The sequence below is a fragment of the Pongo pygmaeus genome, chromosome 5, assembly GCF_028885625.2.
Source record: "Pongo pygmaeus isolate AG05252 chromosome 5, NHGRI_mPonPyg2-v2.0_pri, whole genome shotgun sequence".
Lineage (NCBI taxonomy): Eukaryota > Metazoa > Chordata > Mammalia > Primates > Hominidae > Pongo > Pongo pygmaeus.
Genome location: NC_072378.2, coordinates 11834934 through 11851582, shown reverse-complemented (window position 1 = coordinate 11851582; position 16649 = coordinate 11834934). Strand labels below are relative to the sequence as shown.

General features: G+C 40.8%; 1 pseudogene; it reads left to right on the top strand.

Annotated features, from left to right (window-relative positions):
- The first annotated feature begins 883 nt into the window (after positions 1-883).
- The window catches only part of LOC129038983 (S-adenosylmethionine decarboxylase proenzyme 1-like), a 63971-nt pseudogene continuing 48205 nt past the window's right edge, over positions 884-16649 (top strand).

The window sequence follows — 16649 nt, the reverse complement described above, 5'->3', positions numbered from 1 at the left end:
TCCTTCCTTCCTTTCTCTTTCTTTCTTCCTTTTTCTTTTTCTTTCTTTCCTTTCTTCTTTCACCTTCCTTCCTTCTTTTTCTTTCTTTCTCTCTCTCTTTCTTTCTCTCTGTTTCTCTCTTCCTTTCTCTTTCTCTCTTTCTTCTTTTCTTGGCAGTCTCATTCTTTTGCCCAGGCTGGAGTGCAGTGGCACTATCTCAGCTCACTGCAACCTCAGCCTCCTGGGTTCAAGCAATTCTCCTGCCTCAGCCTCCCTCTCTCTCTCTTTTTCTCTTTTTTCTCCTTTCTTTCTTTCTTTCTTTCTTTCTTTCTTTCTTTCTTTCTTTCTTTCTTTCTTTCTTTCCTTCCTTCCTTCCTTCCTTCCTTCCTTCCTTCCTTCTTTCTTCTTTCTTCCCTTCTTTCTTTTTTTGACAGAGTCTCATTCTGTTGCCCAGGCTGGAGTACACTGGCACTATCTCGGCTCACTGCAACCTCAGCCTCCTGGGTTCAAGCGATTCTCCTGCCTCAGCCTCCCGAGTAGCTGGGATTACAGGCATGCACCACCACACCTGGCTAAGTTTTGTATTTTTAGTAGAGATGGGGGTTTCACCATGTTGGCCAGGCTGGTCTTGAACTCCTGACCTCAAGTGATCTGCCCGCCTTGGCCTCCCAAAGTGCTGCAATTACAAGCGTGAGCCACAGCGCCCAGTCGGATTTCATGCAATGCATTATACATGAGACAAAGATGCCCTTGGACGTTGTTCCTGTCCTCAGGGAGTGCAGGTCCAGTAGAGAGGCGGGACAGATGACACAGTACAGTGTGACAGAGCAAGAGGCACAAGAGGGTCAAAACATCAGAACATCGCATGAGCCACCTGTTCTACTTGGGAGTGAAGGGCAGACCCATGCGGAGGAGCCGGGGAGAAGCAATGGGTGCAGCGTCACGGGATGACAGCTTAGTGGGCAGCCTAGTGGGGCTTTTACCGCCAGCAATTCAACGCTGCTGGTGCCTGAAGGAGGCAGCAGTGGAAGCAGAGGACGTTACAGGGGGCAAATATCAGCAAGAAGACTGTGGTTGGCAGCCCAGGGGCAGGTGAAGGGTGGGTAGGGCCCCAGCCTGGAGATTCCAGCTTGCATGCCTGGGTGGGCGCCTGCAGTGTGAGACGACAAGGCAGGGAAAAAGGAGGAGAAATAGCACTGGGGGTCGGGGAGGGGAGTGTGATCATAATTCTGTTGTATTTATTAAGATGTGTGATAAAATAACTCTTGGGAGCTGGCAGGTAGCATCTTCCTGACGTAAAGATTACCTGAAAACATGCCTGAAAATCAGACATGATAAAGTCAAGCCACAGGCTTCTATATTAATAGAGAAATATTATGCCAAAAAATTAAATTCTTAAAAAATCCTAAATAATATTACTTTCCTTTTAGATATAATGCTTGATGATATACTTCCAAGCTTGTCATTCTTTTTTGTTGTCTCCTTCACAACTGAAAGCAGTCCATCAGGTTAAATCTGGTGAATAAAGAATCATCATTTTAAGCAAGGTTAGCAGTCTTCATCTTTATCTGTGTTGTATCAAGCATATGAAATGAAGTTACGTGTCTCTTATCAATAGCATCTGCTTTCGTCTGTATTTATTTTTTAATTTATTCATTATTCATACATTCATTCATGGTAAGGAGAACATCTCAGTTTTTTTCCCTCTGCGAACTGCCTTGCTGAAGTATTATTTTATAAAAAAGAAATTATATATTACAGACACAGACAACATACCCTATGTATCTGATTCCATGTCACCCCTCTCCTCCCCAGGAATAACCACCATCCTTTAATTTTATGTTTTTATTTCCCTTGTATTTTTTTTTATTTTTATTTTTTTAGACAGAGTCTCCGTCGCCAGGTCACCAGGCTGGAGTTCAGTGGCACGATCTCGGCTCACTGCAACCTCTGCCTCCCAGGTTCAAGTGATTCTCCTGCCTCAGGTTCCCGAGTAGCTGGGACTACAGGCATGCGCCGCCACACCCAGCTAATTTTTGTATTTTTAGTAGAGACAGGGTCTTACCATGTTGGCCAGGATGGTCTCAATCTCTTGACCTTGTGATCTGCCTGCCTTGGCCTTTCACAGTGCTGGGATTACAGGCGTGAGCCACCGCGCCCGGCCCATTGTACATTTTTAACACTTTAACTGCAAGTCCTTGTGTGCCCCCTCAATACTGTTTTTGTTGCTTTAAATTTTATATAAATGCTATCACACTCAGCTGAGCCTCTGTAACCTACTTTTCGTCTTCGGTATTAGATTTCTGATATTTCTCTATAGTAATCCATGTAGTTGATTTGTATTAACTGCTCTATAACATTCCATTATATGACTACACTAAATGTCTTTATATATCTAATTTCAGTATTCATTTCATTTTTTACTATTTAAAAATAGCAAAAATAACTGTAATGAGCATTCTGTCTCCTTGTGCATGTAGGGCTAGAGTTTCTCTAGGGCATATATTTAGGAATAAAATGGCTAGGCTCTAGAGTATGAGCATCTTCAAGTTGATTTGGTATTGTCAGATTATCTCTAAAGTAACTGTCCTAGTTGTATTCCCACCAGCAATGTAGGAGAGTCCTTTTAAACTTGGAATGGTCCAGTGTTAACATTTTACCAATCTGATGGTGGCGAAAACTGTCAGATTCAACTATTCTTTCCTACGTCTTCAAGCAGCTTTTATCCATTCAAAAACATTTTCTTGCATCTGAAAACTCCCACAACAAACAATAAAAGCCTTGCATGTTTTCAAGACCAATACATAGATTTCTCTTATTGCTAAATGTAATGTTCATTTTAGTGTTCAAATGCTGTATAATGTATTATTTTTGAGCTATTATTGAAACAACGTATCTTTCTGCATGCAAATAGTTACCTTCAAATTAGACTTTTGCATATTTCCAAAAGATGGAAAATGTATCCCGCAATTCTTGTCTTTAGCTATATATATATGTATAAGCCTTTCAGTGAAGCATCACTTAATGCAGCTAATTTATATGAGGATTTATTGTGCAAAGTTGGAGAACAGGATTTCCAGAAATCAGCTATACATAAAGTTGAATAACTGTAATTAAGAAGAATTTTGAAAATGCAATGACCTCATACAATGACAAGTGGCTAACTAAATAATAACCAAACTTGGGGCAGATACACTCAGAGAAAGAACAAATATATTAGCAGCATAGTAAGTAAAGAGATTATAGTCCTAAAAGAAGAGGCGGATATTTTCAGCAACTTTAAGCTGTAGAATATCTCTGGGTCAGACAATAAGAAGTACCTTTGGTGAGGCAATATTTGTTACTTACTTTCCCCTAGCTAAAGCTGTATACATGGATAAAAATTTCATCAGCAGTTGTGTATTCAGTTTAAAAACAAAAAATCACAAGCACTCCATATGCATGCATAGAAGATGCCCAGATAATTACCTATACAAGAAATAAGCTAATTTAAAGCAAGAAGAAAAGGTGGGAACCTTAAGATAGTATAAATATCTACTGGGCATTTAATTAATCACCTTTTCAAAAAGAAAGGCAAATTTAAAGATTAAAGATGATATAATTCTACTCCTTGTTAAATATTTCAGAAAAAGAAAGCCTTAGTAATACTTAATTATAATTATTAATTTGTGCAATAAAAAGCAAGACGAATATCATGAAGTAATTAGAGAAGTTATGTGGTATTCACCAGCCCTACCACAGTTACCACACACACACACACACACACACACACACCATCGCTACCATCACAACAACTACATGCTGACACACAGCTGTACATTCTAGCACCACCGCCACCGCCATCATTACACGCTTATACACGTACAGCCAGGTGGAGTGCTTTAAATATTTTAGAGGGAAAAAGCAAGCAAATGGCTGCACAAATTATGACATTATTAAACTGGTATATCCAAAATAGCGAACTAGTTTATTCAGTTACCACTGTGAATCCATTAATACATTACACAACTTATTTCAAGCCATTTTTAAAAAATTGCAAAATAGATTTCATTTCTTGATATTTCATCTCTATTTCTTTCTGCTTATCTTGTTCTGCATTTTTCTTCCATCTTAAATTACTTTTATTTTCTTTTATAGTCACTTTAATTTTCTATCATATTACATTTTAAGCCAATTGCTAGTATCATTAGGAAGAGATCAAGAATTTTCAAGGCCAAAACCATTATCTGCTATAATAATGTGAAATCTGTGTAACAGTGCTCAAGAATACTTTCTTTCAATAAGAAAAAAATTGAACCTACTAGTTCAAATTTAAAATGGAAGATAACAAAATATCTTCCATGGACACTTCATTTATGATAATTAAAATATACATACATTTTACTCATAAACATTTTAATATATGCTTAGGACAGAACAATTTTGTCTAATTTGACTGATTTCCTACTGGTCAATCATTTTGGAGGACTTAGTTATGCTTTAAGGTAATCCTGCATAGAATTCAGAAACATATACATATGCATATGTGTTTATGTACACAAAGATCTTGATGTATCTGCAGGCTACAGTCAAAATTAAATGTTTCTCTAAAGCAGCTTCTAAGTGAAAGAAAAATTTATTATTCCTTGTTTCTCTTTTTAGACTTTATAAAATGTAGAGAATAAAATTACCAGTTGCCCATATAACTAACATAATCTGATGTTTCTAAAATAGTCTAAACTGAAAGGCTTATACTGTTTCATAAATATTATTTAAAATCTGTTTTTTTTCATGAAATTGAAAAGCTAAAAATCCAAACTCCAATAGAGAAAAAAAAAGACTAAAAAATAGGAGATGAAGAGATGGAGTTACAAAAATACCCAATTGTATAATTTGAGAGGCTGCCATGAGAACCAATGAAACTAGGGTAATAAATAGAGAAGGCTTTAGAAAAGACGCCAACATCCCAGGAAATGTGAATTGGCTGTGATGCTTATAAACCTGAGGCTTGAGGCCTCTCACTTACTGGGGATCCCTATGAGTTCCAGGAGTTGCAGAATGTTCCAATTGCTGAAACAGGCCTAAATCTTCAAAGCTCCAGTGACTTCCTGGGATTTCTTTTCTCATTCCAATAAACCTTCACATTTGTATTTAATTCTGTAATCCTAATTTTATATTCTTTTACTTACTTAGAATTCATTCCAACTACAGTTGTCAGAATTACCAAATGAAATTCAAGACTCACAGTTAAATGTGAAAATCAGGTAAATAGTGCATAACCTTTTAGTGTAAGTATTTCATGAGTGATATTTGGGACATATATGTATTAACATTTTCTGATTTCTTTGGATGAAATTCAAACTTAACTGGGCATCAGGAATTTCTCTGGTAACTCTATCCCCAAATTGTGTACACTTCGGGCTTCATAAAACCTGAATCTACCAGATTTTCCTCCTGGGTAAGAAGTACTCAAAGAGGAAGCTTATGGGATCATTAGAATCATTCTTTTAGAATCGGAGGAAACTTTAAGGAACCTCTAGTGTCAGCCCCTCAATCCCCTTCTTTGTAGATGGAGGAACTGGTGTGAGATCAGATGGCAGCTGGGCCTAGAACTCAGTGCCCCTGAGGCTCAGGATTGTACCAGGGCCAGAGGCTCCGCTCTTAGCCTCAGCCTCGCCCTTGCCTGCTGAGAAAGCTCTTGTTCCTTCTCGGGCTGCTTGGAAGCTCTATCTGCACGCTCACTGCAGGGCAGCTTCCAGAGGAAAGCTGTGAGTCAGCAGGGTTTGGCTTGGCTCTGTATGGGTCTGCTCTCTCACCCTGACACACCAGGACACCCAGGGCCCTTGGGCTTATCTGACTGTCACTGATCTCATCGCTTTGCCTCTCCACCCATCCCTTCCTGCCCCCAGACTGGAATACCACTTCAAGATCTCTCCAAGCCCCCTAGCAAACCCACCGTACCTGAAAGAGGCTGTGGAGGGGGGTTCCAGGTAGCTGTTCCCATGATCGTGAATCTTTAACCATAGAGCCCTTTGAGAATCCAATAAAAGCTATGGATTTCCTGGTTCCAAAGAGGTACAAGGAAACCAAGGCAATTTTGCATCTAATATCGAGGGACTCACAGATCTCCTAATGCCCTGTTTTTGGGCCCATGGGTTAAGCATCTCTGTTTCACACCATGCTTATGCACTGACATATACAAGAAGGTTGGGCCCTACCAAAACTGCCTGTGTACATATGCCCTAACATTGAAATATATGTCTTGAGAAACCCAGGACACTCAGCCCATGGTAGGATGCGTCTTGGAACACAACAAACTCATTTATGGGGACAAGGGAGAACTACAGACACTTCTGGAGGTGCTAAGTTGCATTTTAAATAAGGAACAATATTTAGGAAACCAGAGAAGTTCTCTAATAAGGGACTCCGGGCATCAAGAACAGGCTGACTGAAGCTGGGTGTGGTGAGGTGCGCCTGTATTCCTAGCTGTTTAGGAAGCTGAGGTGGGAGAACCGCTTGAGCCCAGGAGTTCAAGGCTGCAGTGAGGTATGAGTGTGCCACTGTATTCCAGCCCAGGTTCCAGAGAGAGATCTTGTCTCTTAAACAAACAAATAAACAAAAAATAGGCTGACTGAGAAATTTCCCTCTCAAAGCACATCATGCCATTAATCCCCACACTGCCTGTGTAGAGTGCTAATAATAATGATAGTAACTGCTAGCATTGACTAGATGCATTGACTAGTCATCCTAGACGACTGTTCACTATGTCACAGACACCATGCAAAGTACTTTGACGACACCTCTGTGAGGCAGGTATTGTTATCAATCCCTTTATTCAGGTGAGAACGTGAAAGCTGAGAGAGTTTAAATAGCTGGCTCAAAGTCAAGCAGGTTCAAACCCAGGAAGATATGAAGCCATCTTACTCTATGCAGACTTCCATGAGGAGTCCACAGTTGTCCCTTTGAAAGTTGAGTTACGGCCGCTGGGTTGGAGACAGCAGGCTGCAATATCTGCTGTGCTCACTAGTCACTCTTCTTTTTTGCCCTTTGGGCAAACATCTGGTGAAGGAAAAATCCAGTGGTTGCTTGAGGGTGTTCATTCTGGGAAAATTTAGGAGGGTGATTAGAGAGAACTGGTCAAAACAGAAAAGTTTGGATCCATTTTTTTTAAAGGGGTGTGGAATTTGCTCAGCTTTTTTCTCCTCGAAATTTTCTTTAAAAACAATTTCAGGTTGAGAATCCCTTATCCGAAATGCTTGGAACCAAAAGCGTCTGGATTTGACTTCCGGATTTTTTTGGATTTTGGAATATTTGCATATGCATAATGAGATATCTTGGGGATGGGACCCAAGACTAAACAGGAAATTCATTTATGTTTTATATACATCCTATGCACATAAGCCTGAAGGTAATTTTATTTTTCCCTTAAGGACGCTGGATAACCTTGGGGGGTGCACTTGGGTTTTGACTGCTGCTGGCCATGTGAGGTCCAGTGTGGAATTTTCCACTTATGGTGTCATAACAGCAGCCACAAAGTTTTGGATTTTGAGCATTTAGGATTTTTGGATTAGAAATGTTCAATCTGTACTACAACAAAAGAGGTAGGCCTACTGTCTCAGCAACAGAAGTGAATGAAAAAGCCCTGGTATTTCAGAAACTTAAAAAAAAAATCACATATATCCCATCTTTTGGCCCGGTGACCTGAGCCAGCTGTTTAGATGATAGAAAATACTAAACTAATTGTGATTTGGCTTGATCATCTAAACACGAATGTGATCCAGGAATAAGTCATCTCCAGCCCAGCCCCACTGTGTCATCTGCCAGACGTCCCTCACTGTAGATCCTCTCAGCAGAGACAGCTAATGGTCCCTCATCCCTCTTTACCCCTCCCTCATCCCAGCTTCCAGCCTCAGAATCAGGCTCCCCTGCAAGGAGCCCCCTGCACCCCACTCCTGCCTTAAGTGCTAGAAAAGCCGACTTCAACTCGGGTTCCTCACGTTTTCAAAGAAGCAGGTTCCAAACCTGCTCTGTGTTTTGGGAATTCTCTGGCTAAAACCCCCTGCTTCTGATCATTCCAGTGTACACTTTGTGAATTTAAACCTATTGTGAATTTAATGTGATCTAATGAGCTTTGCTTAGGAAAAAACTGTTCTTGGGTCACAGAATCACATTCGTTGCTCTCACCAGCCAGCTTTTAATTACATGCTTTTCATTACCAGGGCAACGAGGGGAGAGACTGAGTCCTCTGGGTGACCTCATCACCACAAACAGAAAAACAAGGAAAATAGCAGGCACTCTGTCTTAGATGGAGCATTATATTTATCTATGAAGCAACACATTTATGGGGTGACTTTATCTTGATAACAGTGTGGGATGGTAACTGCTTCTGGATTGGCTTTTGTTTCTTTGTAGACTTTGAACTGTTTGAGAAAAGAGACTGTATATATATATACATATTTGATTCTGTGCTTTTCCAACACACACACGCACACATTCCACATTACCTCATACACTTTATGCTGAGTTAGAATTTATTGTTGTTAAACTGACTGGCATAGAAGTGTTAAATGTTTCAGGAAAAAAATGGGCAGATTCGAAGCCTCAAGGGATCAGGAGTAGGGAGAAGCCATATTTCAGTTTCTAGAGAAGCAGGAATCTGCCCTGGGACATGGAGAGGGCAGTTGGCCAATTGGAAGGAACACGTTTTGACATCAGAAGCAGTGGAGACCCCTGGCTGTCTGGGTCCCACCTGCATCTGCATGCCTTTGCCAGCTCCGTGCACACTAGCCCTCCCTCCAAGGGCCAGAGAACCTTCCTTTCACTGCCTGAGGCTTTCTCTGAGTAGTGTGAAGGCTGCTTTGCCTACCTATTAAGCAGGCCAGAACTTCCAGGAAATTAACACCCCTGGGAGCAACTCTCAGCCAATGACTGACCATTGGTGTATGTATTGGATATCCATGCTTCCTAAAAAAGTAATGTGTGCAGTAACTCTGTAAAACAACAACAGTTTCGTATTTCTCATGATTCTGTAGGTCAGAAATCTGGGCAGGGCTCAGCTGGCTTCAGGTCTCTGTGATCTTGGGTCATGTGCTCAATGGCATTCGGCTGGCCCCTAGAGGATTGGAGGGCCCAAGAAGGCTTCCTTCACATGGCTGGCACTTGGATGTTCCTCTCTGTGGCCTCTTTCTCTCTCTCTCTATTTTTTTTTTTTTTTTTTTTTTTGAGACAGAGTTTTGCCCCTGTTGCCCAGGCAGGAGTGCAATGGTGCGATCTTGGCTCACCACAACCTCCACCTCCTGTGTTCAAGTGATTCTCCTGCCTCAGCCTCCCGAGTAGCTGGGATTACAAGCATGCACCACCATGCCTGGCTAATATTTTGTATTTTTTTTTTTTTAATAGAGACGGGGTTTCTCCATGTTGGTTAGGCTGGTCTCAAACTCCCAACCTCAGGTGATCCACTTGCCTCAGCCTCCCAAAGTGTTGGGATTACAGGTGTTAGCCACCACGCCCGGCCCCTGTGGCTTCTTTCTCTTTGCATGGTGTCTCATTTTTTTAGTAGTTGAGTCCAGATTATTTACAGGATGACGGCTGGCCTCCCCAGACAGCATGGAAATGGAAGCTTCTAGATGTCTCAGAATGGGCCCAGCATCTGTTGTCCTGATATTTTCTGCCTTCTCATGATAAAAGCATGTCACAGGCTAGTCTGGGTATGAATAGAGGAGAAATAGACTCCACTTCTCATGGGGAGGAATGGCAGGCCCATGCATACAGGGCCGGGAGGAACTGCGGCCCTCACGTTTGGAAACCATCTTCCCTGGGGTGCCAGTATCTAGCTCCCTCAACCACCGGGCTGGACTAGGTTGAGAGGCGTACCGTGCACTGGCTCCGCAGCAGACGCAAGCGTGGGAACTCGCTGCCCTGCCTTTCCTGCCTGATTTCTTCCCTCCCTCAGCCATGCTTCTTGAGATCACTCCCAAATAACCCTCTTGAACTCAAAGCCTTTCCTCAGGGTCTGCTTCTAGGGGAACACAAACCTAGGCATGAGGGATCAGGAATATTTAAGGCACAAATGTGAAGCTCTCATATTTCCAGTCAGTTGAAAGCTGTGAGTGGGAATGGGGGAAGATGAGGGAATCGGAAAACCTTGTTCTTTTCCCTGATCTTACAGCCCTCAGGATAAACTCTGTGGCTAGGGGTGAGGCACGAGGCACGTAAAAGAAGGAATGTGGTCCACATCTCCTTCTCTCCCCTGAATGGCATCCTGGGAGCTGGTACATGGGGTGCATCCTCTTTAACACCCCCACCTTGGAAACAGCACTGGAAGTCACTCTCTACCACGAGGCTCTGGAGATTCACTACAGACTCTGCTCTTACTCATCTTTAGGTTAGAAAGCATATCTTGGCTGGGTGAGGTGGCTCACACCTGTAATCCCAGGACTTTGGGAGGCTGAAGTGTGAGGTTCACTTGAAGCCAGGAGTTTGAGACCAGCTGCGGCAACCTAGTGAGACACCCCATCTCTACAAAGAAAGAAAAAGAAAAAAAATTAGCTGGGTGTGGTGGCACAACCTGTGTCCCAGCTACTTAGGAGGCTGAGGAGGGGAGATCACTTGAGCCCAGGAGGCTGAGATTGCAGTGAGCTGTGATCACGCCACTGCACTCCAGCCTGGGTGACAGAGTGAGACCCTGTCTCAAAAAAAACAAAAAAAAAACAAGTATCTCCCATCCAGTGCATGATGACTAACAACTGCTGCCTGTGATGCTGATGACAGGGGTTTGTTTTATTGTTTTAATCTCTGCAATGTGAAATGTAAATAAAACCCAATTGTACTATATGTAAATAATTGTCAATATTTCAGCAAACTTTTATATAAGAAATAAATCTCAATCCTGAGAAAACTAGCTGCAAGTGGATTGGGATGTTAGCTCTCGGACTTTGTTTGTCCCCAGCTGTGTCCCCAGGTGCCAGAGCATATAGTAGTAGGCATTTAATAAGTATTTGTTAATTAAATGAATGTCTGTATTTTGGGCAGGGGTGACTAATGACAGGGATAACAGTGTTGTTGCTTCCTTCTCATACCTCCCCCCTCCCCACATGTCATTTGACAGGTATTATAGCAGGGAATAAAGATGTGCTATAGGAAAACAGTATTTGAAGTGTAGAAAAAACTGATAGATGCCGGGCGCGGTGGCTCATGCCTACAATCCCAGCACTTTGGGAGGCCAAGGCGGGCGGATCATGAGGTCAGGAGTTTGAGACCAGCCTGACCAACATGGTAAAACACCGTCTCTACTAAAAATACAAAAATTAGCCGGGTGTGGTGGTGGGCGCCTGTAATCCTGCCAACTCAGGAGGCTGAGGCAGGAGAATCACTTGAACCCAGGAGGCGGAAGCTGCAGTGAGCCAAGATCCTGCCATTGCACGCCAGTCTCGGTGACAGAGTGAGACTCCATCTCAAAACAAACAAACAAACAAAAAAATTCCCAAAAATTGATATCTACATTATTGACACATAAGAAATAAACTTAAATAGTTACTATAACAAAATTTTGAGGTAAAAAATAAGAAAAGAAAGGAAGAGGAATATTTTAAAAACTTACATATGCTAATACACATCTAAAAGAAAAGTTAAGAACCACCATTATTAAATAGCCTCATATTTTCTTTGACCTTTACCTTTTGAATTCTACTCTGTAAATGCAATTCATTCGCTTTTTGTAGAGAAAATTCAATTGTCATATAAAAGTTGCATGGTAGGAAAAATAGAATAGAGGAAAGAAAGAAACTGTCTCCTTACAAAATCAGGATAATATATACATATGTTTATACTAGGCAGGTGAAACTCAAAAGTAGGTTATTCCACCTTGGGGCCCCTCTTTCCACCAACTTCTTTCTCCCAACTCCTCCCACTTCTTGAATATTTGCTCTGTTTTTTGCCCAGGCTGCCATTCATTCTACTATCACTCATTGAATTCCACTGAGCACCTACTTTGTGGCAGGTGCGCTCTGCGGCAGGTGCAGAGGTGAGCACGATGAATGGAATCCAACCTGCATGGAGCTTATTCATTGGAGGGGAAGGCAAAGAATAAATAATCACAACTATAATAATATAAGAAATAAACAGCAACACCCTGTGATGAGTGTTGTGCTTAGGTCTGAGTTGCTAAACTCATTTGTCTATTTTTGACATTTGAATAAGATTATATACATATTAAATTAAAATAGATTTGATATATTAGAAGATTGTATTTCATAAAAAATACTCTTGGCTGTATTGCCTCCCATTCTAGTTCCCAGTACAGGACTGGCCTCCAGCTCCACCAAAATATCTTAATTGTATCCCACTTCCTTGGTTTAGTAGACCGCCTTATCCACGGAAATATGTTCCAAGATCTCCAGGAGATGCCGAAAACCGCAGATAGTATTGAACCCTATATACACTATCTTTTAGATCAGATCACCTAGACCAGGGGTCCCCAACCCCCTGGGTCATGGGCCGGTACCAGTCTGTGGTCTGTTAGGAACCAGGCTGCACAGCAGGAGGTGAGTGGCAGGCAAATGAGCATTACTGCCTGAGCTCCACCTCCTGTCAGATCAGTGGCGGCATTAGATTCTCCTAGGAGCTCGAAGCCTATTGTGTGGAAAAATTGTCTTCCACGAAATCGGATCATGGTGCTAAAAAGGTTGGGAACCACTGACCTAGATAGCTACTAAGTGACTTGTGGGTGGGTAGCATATACAGGGTGGACCCACTAGACCAAGGGGTGATTCACGTCCTAGTGGTCCAGAGTGAGATTTCATCATGCTACTCAGTACAGCATGCAATTTAAAACTTATGAATTGTTTATTTCTGGAATTTTCCATTTAATATTTTCTGACTGCAGATGCCCATGCGTAACTGAAACTGCAGAAGGCGAAACTATGAATAAGGGAGTTATTCTGATTCTCTAATCAAAGAAGCCATGCTGAGTCGTTACTGGCTGATAAAGAGCTGTTTTGTTGACCCTTGTTTAGAGATACAATAATATCATACCCCCAAAAAACGGATATTTAAAGGGATTTCAGGCTCTAGCAAAGGACTGCTGGGGACGGAATGAAATGGTTGATGCCTTCAAAATAACATTTAAGCAGAAAGAAATTCAGCCTACTTGTAAGACTGTTATATGGTAATGCAAAACATTCCTTTAAGTGCTTCAGCTGTGCCTTCAGTAATAGCTTTGTGGTCTGAAAGAGATAACAGAGGCTTCCCGAAGGTTTCACTTACGTGGTTTTTCTGGTGATGGGGGATCTCTTTCCAGTAGTTTCTATACAATGTACCTGCCAAAGCGTTTGAAGGAAAGTATGACTGGTGACAGAGCTAGGCTGCAGACTTTGGCCGTGACCACAGAATGGAGACACATTTCACATTTATTCTTTGGAAATCCCAAGGCAAAAATGTTCATCTTCTTTACTTTGGGCTCTATGAAATATTCTACTTGACTTCCTCTCCAACAAGCTGTCTACCTCACACTTCTAAATTCACCTCTCACATTCATTTCCTCTCAAAAGCTCTTCCTACGCCAAGACAAACTCTCCTGAATTGTGTAAAACCCTGCTTGTTGCTCTGACATTGCAATTCTCAGATGTCATGTCGTATTTCCCCCACAGAATGGCCTCAATCTCCCCATGTGATATGCTTGCAAATGCTTTCATGCTTGTTTATTTAATTTCAGTTTTAAGTCCATTTATTACTATTTTTTCTACAGTGCTAAATGCCTAACGCTACTCCTAATAAATTGTAAATTAATGTTTTTGCTATCATACAAGATTATTATACAATTCATCCATCATCGTCATTATCATCATCTCTGAATGGAGGTGTAATCGTCAGAACCTTTTCAAATTCCTCCACCTCATTTGTAATCATATAAAGTTTCTTATCATATTCATTTTTTAAATAGCTTTATTGTTTTTGCAAAATTGCTGAGTGTTCATTATAAAAATTCAAGCAACAGAGAAAAGTAATGAAAAAAGTAGAAATAACTCTAGATTCTACCATTAAAATTTTAACAGCCATTCTTTTGGATATTATTTTATATTCACATGTAGATACATGCATATAATTTTACACAAATGAAGCATTACCATATATACTGTTCTATAAATTTTATTTGTAGTCAATTAAATGTATTGAGCATCTTTCCATGTGAATACATTTACCATAGTTATTAATCATTTTTAGTGTTTTCATAATACCATCATATACATGTTCTACCACCATCCCCAACCTTTTTGACACCAGGGACAGGTTTCATGGAAGACAATTTTTCCACAGACCAGAAGACGGCAGAGGACGGTTTTGGGATGAGACTGTTCCACTTCAGATCATCAGGCATTAGATTCTCATAAGGAGTGTGCAACCTAGATTCCCCACATGCATAGTTCACAATAGGGTTGTCACTCTTATGAGAATCTAATGCTGCCACTAATCTGACAGGAAGCAGAGCTCAGGCCATAATGCTCGCTTGCCACTTACCTCCTGCTGTGTGAGCCCATTCCTAACTGGTATTGGTCTGTGGCCCCTGGGGTTGGGGACCCCTGCTATACGCAACACTTTGCTATAAACATTTGTTGTTTCTCCATTTTTACTGATCTAAACAATGCTATAATAAAGGCTCTTATGCATAAACTTTTTTGCACTTGTGGTATTATCTCCTAGGGCTAAATACCTAGAAGTGAAAATTACTGGGTCAAAGGGTATGCAGTACTACACCTTAATACATATTTTGATACACGATGATTGGTTGTAATCTATCCACACCAACAGTGCATGAGAGTTTTCTATCTTGTCTTTTCTCATAACATCATCTCTGTGCCCAAAAATTTTTGGTGGAGGGGACTGCTAATTACCGAGCTGGGTGAACAATAAAGCAGTAGTAATTTTGGACCGTGTTTTTCTCATCAACAGTGGGAAGGATAACACCTTTATAGTCTTGTCCTATTCCACTACTTTGTTTTCATCATCTGAATGGATGATTTTACTGATACATCACACGTAAGGATTTTATGACAGTCAATTTATATGAGCACCTGAACCCATTATACAGCATAATTCATACTTAATATAAAGTGACAGTTGTTAGCAGATTGCACTGGCATTCCCTTCAAAAAGACAATTGCTCAACAGGAATCATTCTGAATCGATTAATCAAGCCACAGCTCTGCTATAATGCTGTGGTATTCTGACATCAGGAAAAAGGAACTAGTGCATTCTGAGCAATTTTTGCCCACATACTTTTACATTGCTGAGCTCATTAAAGCCATTAGGTCTTTGACAGAGATCTTATCCATCTAACATCCTCAGCCTCTTGAAATGGCTATGTGAAAAACTGGCTCATTTCCTCTGGTTTTTGTTTGCTAAAGTGGGTATAGTGAATTAAAAAATATAAATGCTATTGACTTACAATGGGATTACATCCCAATAAAGCCACCATAAGATGAAAATATCATGCCAAGAATGGATTTAATACACCTAACTTACTGAACATTATAGCTTAGCCTAGCCTATGTTAAATGTGCTCAGAACACTTATATTAATGTACAGTTGGGCAAAATAATTTAACAAAAAGCCTCTTTTATAATAAAATGTTGAATACATAATGTAATTTATTGAATACTGTACTGAAAGTGAAAAACAGAATGGTTGTGTGGGTACTTGAAGTAAGGTTGCTATTTAATGTGTATTGCTTTCGTACCACTGTAAAGTTGGAGAATTGTACATCAAACCATCCTAAGTCAGGGACTGTCTGTATGTACAGCTGACCTTGAACAAAACGAGTTGAATTTTGTGGGTCCACTTACATGTAGATTTTCTTCCACTTCTGCAATCTCTGAGAGAGCAAGATCAACTCTTCCTCTCCCTCCTCCTCCTCAGCCTACTCAATGTGAAGATAATAAGGGTGAAAACCTATGATGATCCACTTCCACTTAATGAATGGGTTATATATATATATATATATATATAGAGAGAGAGAGAGAGAGAGAGAGAGAATCTGTCTCTGTCACCCAGGCTGGAGTGCAGTGGCTCAATCTCAGCTCACTGCAACCTCCACTTCCCAGGTTCAAGTGATTTTCCTGCCTCAGCCTCTTGAGTAGCTGGGATTACAGGTGTCCACAACCATGCCCAGCTAATTTTTTTAGTAGAGAGGGGGTGTCACCATGTTGTGCAGAGTGGTCTTGAACTCCTGACCTCAAGTGATCCGCCTGCCTTGGCCTCCCAAAGTTGAGATTACAGGCATGAGCCACCACACCTTACCCCTGAATAGTAAATATGTTTTCTTAATAACATTTTCTTTTCTCTAATTTACTTTAAGAATATAGTATAAAATATATATAACATACAAAATATGTGTTAATTGACTATGCTATTGGTAAGGCTTCCATTCAACAGTAGGCTATTAGTAGTTAAGTTTTGGGAGAGTCAAAAGATATATGTGAATTTTTGACTTAGTGGGAGATGGGTGCTCCCAATCCTAGTCCCAAGGGTCAACTGTATATTTCTGTGACATGAATGTAACCGGATGAGGGTATAGTAAATCTTTAAAAATATAAACCTGTTTCTGATGTGATTATGGTCTTGGGAAATTGATATCTTAATTAGCTCTGAAATCTGCCATAACAATCTCAGAAAAATTGGATTTGAAAAGGTATACA